This window comes from Citrus clementina, unplaced genomic scaffold, assembly GCF_000493195.1.
Source record: "Citrus clementina cultivar Clemenules unplaced genomic scaffold, Citrus_clementina_v1.0 scaffold_5, whole genome shotgun sequence".
In the NCBI taxonomy this organism is placed as follows: domain Eukaryota; kingdom Viridiplantae; phylum Streptophyta; class Magnoliopsida; order Sapindales; family Rutaceae; genus Citrus; species Citrus x clementina.
The window spans coordinates 23,218,309-23,225,989 of NW_006262201.1; the positions used below are offsets into that span (position 1 = coordinate 23,218,309).

Consider the following 7,681-nt stretch of genomic DNA (forward strand, 5'->3'; position numbering starts at 1 on the left):
TATCATTCTAATACTGGCTAAGGTAATGTGGATAGTTTACGTCCTAATCGAAACGTGAGTAGATCTCATTCTAACAATGGCTCAATGAGATTTTAATAACGCATAAAGCAAGATTAGACGACGTTCTAATCCAAATAACTTTGTAAGAGAGATTTTGATAAATAATTTTAGAGAGAATTATTAAAAAGGGCTTTATTAGTTGATCAATAGTTGAAGTTACAATAATAAGATTTTGATTTATAATATAATAAACCTACTTCACTAAGTTAACTTAAAAAGAAAAACTAAATCACAATTTTAATAGAAATAAAAAACTAAGACATATACCATAGTTGACTATAATTAAAATAGAAAACAATAAAATAATAAAAATTATAGAATCCTAAAATAATGTCTACATCGTATCCTCACTAAAATAAAAATATAAAAGTAAAGCAAATTGTGGTATAACAGACTTTAATTCTATCACTCTTCAATTTTTTTGTTTATTAATTAATATTGGTGTCTATGGTTAAATTTGTTATTTTTTATAACAATTTTATTTGTTAATTGAAATATTTAGTCTATGTAAACAAAAAAAAAATGGTTGGAAAGAATGAGAGACGAAGGGGGAGAGAGAGAGAGAGAACAAAGTCAAACAAATAATTTATTGAATTATATTTTAAAATTAAATTTTAATTTGATTAAATAAATGATGTAGTGAGAAAATGAGTAGGTTCAAATAGCTTTACTTATATTTATTTCATTAATGGCTCAAAATTTAATGAAAATAAATGGTTTTAAAAAAATTGCATTTAAGTTGCATAATTCAATGAGTAGTGCCACACATCCTAAATCTTTTATCTTAAAAAATTATCTCAAATGATATGGTATTCATCAATAGATTGAAGAGATAATACAATTAATTCACTCAAATCTTGAAAGAATTACCTACTATTCAAGTAATGACACACCATTTGGGATAAAAAAAATTTGGAATATCTATCATTACTCTAATTAAAAATAAACCTATCACTGGATGATTAATTATAGTAGGTTGCTTAATACTAAAATGTCACTCATAAATTTTGTTTTGGATTTGTAATTGATTTATCTTAATTCTTCAACTTGACATAAGGTCGTTCTCCTCGTTTCTGTACACTTAAAAGTCACCAAGATCAAAACTAGATCTGTCGTTGCATTTGCTTGAAAAATAATTTACAAGCACTAGGTTCTCCTGATTAAGCAACATTTTTAAAGGGTTATGATAGTAGTGGAGCACTTTGTAAATATTAGATGGATTGTTGAAAACAATAAAAAATGTTTGTGTGTTTTTTATAAAGGCTAAAAGATGAAGTGGTCTATGGATAATTACTTATTTTTTCCCTTTTTATCTTAATCATATTTGAACGACATCCTTTTATAGTTCCCAGGCATTCTGCAACTATAATAGACAATTTTAATAGGAACTACAGAGAAAATATTAATATTTTTATACTTATTTACTTACCTGATGGATAGCTAGATAAGTGTTACTTTTCACACAACTAGACCAAATTAGTACCCTTTTTGGTTGGTGAAAACGTGATTTTTATGAATATGCTATAGATGCTTTCAAACGTTTCCACAGTTTACGAATTTACGCATTAAACGAAAACCTCCAACTATCAAACAAAAAGGTGAAAATTCAATAGAATCGACAACTTCTCAGACTCACGTAGGTGGTGGTTCAAGTTTCTAAACTACTATTATTATTAACAGTTTTGAAAAGCAAATAGTAACTTCATTTCACAGCATCTGCTTTTGAGAAAGCTCAGATGTAATCAAAATTCCAAAACCACTCTAAATATGTTAGGGATATGACCATAAATAGAAGTTAAATATGATAGGATATATAGTTGTTCATAGCTAACATTTGATGGTTTAATTATTTGTTCTAGGGATTATGCGCTGATTAGTGTTTTTTGTTATCCACTGAATGATATTCAGTTTTTCTTACATGTTCATAGGCAAGAGCATTTTCTAAGTACTTTCCTTCCCTTAAAATTTTGAAAGAAAGATAGATATGATATGTGAAGCAAGCCCAATGAAATAAGCAAATAAAATAGAATAAACGAAGCAAAAATATTTCTAGAAACAAGAAATGACAAAGGAAACACGAATACAACTTTTTTCTTGTTTTCCTTATTTTCCACTGTTAAGCTCCAAAATGAATAACTTTATTCTACCATCTCTCAAATAATAAAAACATCAACAGCACATCATCGTCATCAATAATAATAATAATAATAATAATAATAATAATAATAATAATAATAATAACAACAATAATAATTTAACTTTGTAGTATGGAGCTCTCGCAAATCTTCAAGACACAAAATGTGCCTGACCCCGTTGTTGTTATTATAATTTCAAAATGATTTGTATTATATAAAATTAGGGAATAAGACATAGCAAAATTGATGGTACATATGTTGCAATATACTTGTTCATGTAGCGACACATTAAAGTAAAGCAAAAGCGAAACAACGAAAAATGTAACGGGAGAGCTCTTATTATGTAGATTTTCAATAGAAGTAATGCAAATTTCACAAGGGCAATGGCCTTATTTCGAATGTTGCACCGGAGGAATGACATGAACCTTCGATACGTCACAAATGTATCATGAAAGTGTGATAGATTTGTGACATATATTTATTTATTTATTTATTTTTTGGTCTTAACCACGAGGTATTCTGGGGAGGGCTCCAACTGTGGAAAACATCTTTAAGCCCGTACCACAACTCAGACTACAAGTTTCCGCTCGAACCGGGAGGCATAAGTTCTCCCAACAAAAGCGACTTTCCTACAACTCGAACTAGGGAGCAAACCCAGTCAAGCCACTTAAGGGGACTCCATTGCCAGTGGAGCCAACACTTTGTTGGTGTGGCATATATTTATATGTTCAGAGTTTATGACATATTCATGACTTATAACTTAACTAACATAAATAAATGATAGATATAAGTGATGCTCAAGTTTTGTGGATTTATAATATCATAAAATGATGACTATTTAAACGACGTCGTTTTTATGAAACTTAAAACATACCAACACTTCAGCCAAATATCGACAAGTGTTGAATAAACCCCTCTCTCGCTGCAACCTAAAATCAATGAACTTTGAGCCATTCTCAACAACATTGTGTAGAACCCTAGCCCTAACCCTCACTTCCACCACCGATAAAGCTAAGAAAGTTTTCCGTATATCAGAACCATGGCGAATTGCCTTCAGCTCTTAGGACCCATAATAAATCTTGTATTCCCTCGCTTTCACTTTGCTAATTTTTTGTATTATTCCATCTCTTTCACTTTAATAACCCAAAATCTTTCTCTGTTTCAATCGAAAGAAGACCCTAGCTTAAATTAAGCTGAAATTTACATATCAAAGCTCTCGCTCAGCTTCCCTCCTTCAATTGAAACAAAACGAAGCCATAAGACCCCAATATGCCACGCCCTTTTGTCTCAGGCCAACATTCATTTAAACCCTACCTTTCGGTTCAATGCCATTTAATGCGATTGCAGATGCCGTTTCAACTCATTATTTAGTTAACGCCATTCAGTTCTTTGCGGTAAGCCTTAACCCTAATAACTAATCAACTGTGGTAGCACGTTGCTGACTGGGGTGGGAATACATTAATTGAATATATGAATTGGGTGATGTCAGTGATTCATCCCCCTATTTGCCGTTAATGGAGATTTGTGTATAATGTTTGTAAGATTGTTAAAAATTTCATGTTCCAGTCGAATTTCTTGCTTGTGGAAGATAAAACAAAAGTTTAATCTATATATATATATATATATATATTAGCTTCTTTATAGTCAGGCTCTGGCTTTGCTGCTATGCTTAGTGCAGTTTATGGTTTCAAGATTAAATTAGGTTTATTTGACGACATTGATATCTTATCTAGCTCCGCTTGAAAATGAAAATGTTGTACTAGTAATCATAGACTTTGTTTATTCAGTTGATATTTTAATTATACATATAAGAATGAAGGTTTATTTGGGAAAAAAAGAAATAAAGAAATAGGCTCTGTTGAAGCTAATTAATACTTCATTCTTTCTATACGTGCGACCTGTGGTGGAAACATGATATGAAAATGTGTTACTGGTGAGGTTGCTGCTTGAGATGAGAATGATGAGAATGCCTTCTATTCGGAAATCCTTGGTAGGTATTATATAATTATATTTGATGGAATATTAAATAGCTAAAGAATCTGTGATATTGTCTTTGTTCAATTGTTACTGTAGTAGTGTTTGTTGGTCTTTTTCTGGTTGGCGTTTGGATGTTAATGTCATCATCAGTTGTACTGGTGTGGGATCCAGGATGTTGTCCTCTTAAGAGCCTATAAGCAAAGTGAAACAGAGAGTATCTGAGATTTTTCTGGGCCTTTCGTAGAAAATCAAGGTGATGAATGACAGGATTCAACAAATGGGGATGGGGATGATGTTCCTGTTGAAAAGTTAGAGAATAGAGTGGAAGATAATCACGAAGAGATGAATATGTATGAGGGTGATGGTGAGACGAGTGAATCTAAGAATATGGTTAATCAAAACCAGGAAGAGAATTTAGTGAAGGAGAGTTTTGATGAGAATACTGAGTCTGAAGAGGAATCTAGGGCGGTGTCTAAAAATTATGATGTTAGAAAAAAGGAAGATAAGGAATCTAAAAGTGAAGGTGGAGATTTGAATTAAGAAGCTGGAGAAACAGAAGGCGGCGAATTGAATAAAATTGAGCAAATTGAATCAGAGAAGAGCTTGGATGAAAATAAATGGATCAGGCTAGTCAGATTGAAAAGGAGAAGGATTCTCAAGATCAAGATAATGACACTGAGAGTCGTTGAAAGGATCAGGCTTCAACTGAGATTTTTCCTTTTGGTGACTAGTCAGAAATTCTGAAGGAAACTAATGCTCAGAATGGGGCTTGCTCAACTCAACCTATTGAGTCATAGAATCAGAAAATATCACAACAATCTTCTATATCTAAGGACCAGTATGGTCGTCGCTGGAAAGTGTGTAATGCCACTGCTAGGCCAGATTGCATCCCTTGCCTGGATAATTTGCAAGCAATTAGAATGCTTTCCAGCACAAAAGCATTATGAACATCGAGAGAGGTATTGCCCTGAAGAAGCTTGTACCTGTATTGCTCCTTTACCGGAAGGATACAAACACTCAATTAAGTGGCCCCAAAGCAGGGATAGGGTATGATCTTATATTATGCATTATAAAATATATACTTGACTACTTTTAATTCACTTGGGCTAAGATTTGTTCTCATGCTGTGTGGGATAGATTTGGTATTATAATTTTCCCCACACAAAGCTTGCAGAAGTTAAGGGTTAGCAAAATGGGGTTAAAGTTACTGGTGAATACCACATTTTTCCAGGTGGCAGAACTGAATTTGAGAATGGTGCTCTTCATTACATTGACTTCATTCTGAAGGTGAGCATTTTTCATTTATCATTTTATGTCTGTTGTTAGCTTCAATTAATAGGTGGCTTATTCTTTTCTTTGTATGAACCATGGGCGGTCCATTTCATCTTATAAGCTATTTCTTGGGTTTTAGCAAGACAACTTATGGAGGGTATACAGAGGCTCAAGAGCTCGATTGCCATTCATTTTACACTTGGCTGGGCTATAGTATACCAACTAGTGATTAATAAAGAGAAGGTATGAAGGTCCTGTTGCTGGTGGTATTATCAATCAGAATTGTTATTTTACTTAGTCATACTTACCATGTATACTATTCGTAGGCTTTTTCATTTTCATGCATTCGCATCATCTTCTGGTTAAGCTACAGATGGTTGATTTGTGTACTCATTTGTATCACTTGTAGCTCTTGAGGAATAAAATTTAAAATTATGTTGCATCCCTTGTACTAAATAGTAATTTTGTTGGCTTTATGCATGGGAAATGGTTTGTTGTCTTATTTCTTTGATGTGTATGGTGTTACACTGTCTAAAGTTAAGAAGTATTTCTATCACTTGTGTAAAAAACAACCTACTTTTTTCATTCTTCTTATATTGAATAAAAGAGGGACACCAAGATTGAACGAAATTTGATTCAGAAAGCATAGCAATTAGGCCAGTTCAAAACAGCTTCCTTCTGATTCTTTGATATTTGACTTAAATCTTTTGTTTGTTTCATTTATCAAAGTCATTTTGGAAAGTAACGGGGGTGATTTGATATTTTCATTGCATTCACATCCCTTAGGCACCAAAACAAGCATGCTGGTACTAACCAACAATTTTTTATTTTCAGTATACAAATTATTTTTTTCTAAATTAGGGGTATTAAGAAAAGGTATACTAGCACCAGGGGAGGTATTTGAGAATACACAAATACAATCTATTAAACTAAGAATATGTCAAACTTCAGGGGAGGTTTCTGATAAATCTCTTTTACTTTTTCCTCCATTCACCATAGGTTCAATTTAGAACAGTTGACCAAACCGAAGGTTTAGGTTGGTAAACGCACTAGTGTTAATGTCAACAACCCAAGGGGCTTCATGGTCCTCTGGGCTGAAATAGCGTAATTATTAATTCTCCTCCAGTGAAAATCTTCATCTTGGGACAAATAATTACAAATTGACATTATGGCTATGCAAATTTTGAGGTGTAATAACCGGAAAAATAAAAATCTTAAGAGACTTTTTAAATAAAAAAGATACAACACCTTTAATTTGCTAAAAGTAATGATATCATTACTTGTATGGAAAATGGATGATTAGATTTTCTTTTTTGTTATCCGACGAAGGATATTCAGTTGTTCTTTATTTGTTCATAGGCAAGAGCATGAGCATATGCATGATTTGATATATGCTTCTTGCATTTTCTAATTAAGTGCTCTCTTTCCTTGCCTTCTTAGTTTTGAAAGAAAGATGTGAAGCAAAGCAAACCCAGTGAAATACACAGAGCAACAGAACCATCAGAGGAAAAACTAAATAACAGAACTACAATTGAACCAAACAAAATCAAATAAACGGACGCAACAGATGCCCTGAACCTAGTAATTACTCAAGAGTTGAGGAGTTGGAATGATTTGGTATTCATATCTTCACAAATCATATGCTTTAATGCAGAATCGACAGCTTTATATTATTTTATTCAAAAAACGATAAAGCAGGAAAACCACAATAATCCACCAACTTTTGATACTTGTAGGAATTTTTTTTAGTCAAATTAAGTTTCATGATAACACAAGTGGCTCGTCCACACACTTGCACTTGCTTGAATATTTGTGCCGACATTTTCATATGTGATGGTACTTCTTAGCCAGTAGATATGTTGAAGTACTACAAAACAGAGTATTTGATGAAGTTTTGCTACTTTCGTATCCCATTTTGTTGCATAACTAAATTCTTTATAAACACAAATTAGAAAGCTACAAATAATACAGTAGCTTGAATTTATATGCTTTTATGATTATTTGATAATCTAGTGCTGACAATATGTGATGATAAACTTAGCTAGTAGTTTTATATTTATTTTCGTAGTTTCTTTAGCATTCACATTTTGATGAGTAAATTAAGGATTTCCAGATGAAGTACATAATCAGATTAATGCTAAGGAACTGAAGTTTGATTAATTGAAAACAAAAATAATAATGAAGGTAATTACGAAAATGAACAATGCAGAAGTAGTCCCTATAGTATTTCTAAATTT

The 7,681-nt window shown here is 32.3% G+C and overlaps 1 long non-coding RNA gene across 1 annotated transcript; it reads left to right on the plus strand.

Annotated features, from left to right (window-relative positions):
• The first annotated feature begins 3,075 nt into the window (after nucleotides 1–3,075).
• Nucleotides 3,076–7,352, plus strand: LOC18042992. Its single transcript, XR_002905310.1, has 4 exons — nucleotides 3,076–5,219; nucleotides 5,310–5,459; nucleotides 5,584–5,687; nucleotides 6,885–7,352. It is a non-coding gene; the product is annotated as an uncharacterized LOC18042992 (long non-coding RNA).
• The last annotated feature ends 329 nt before the right edge of the window (nucleotides 7,353–7,681 follow it).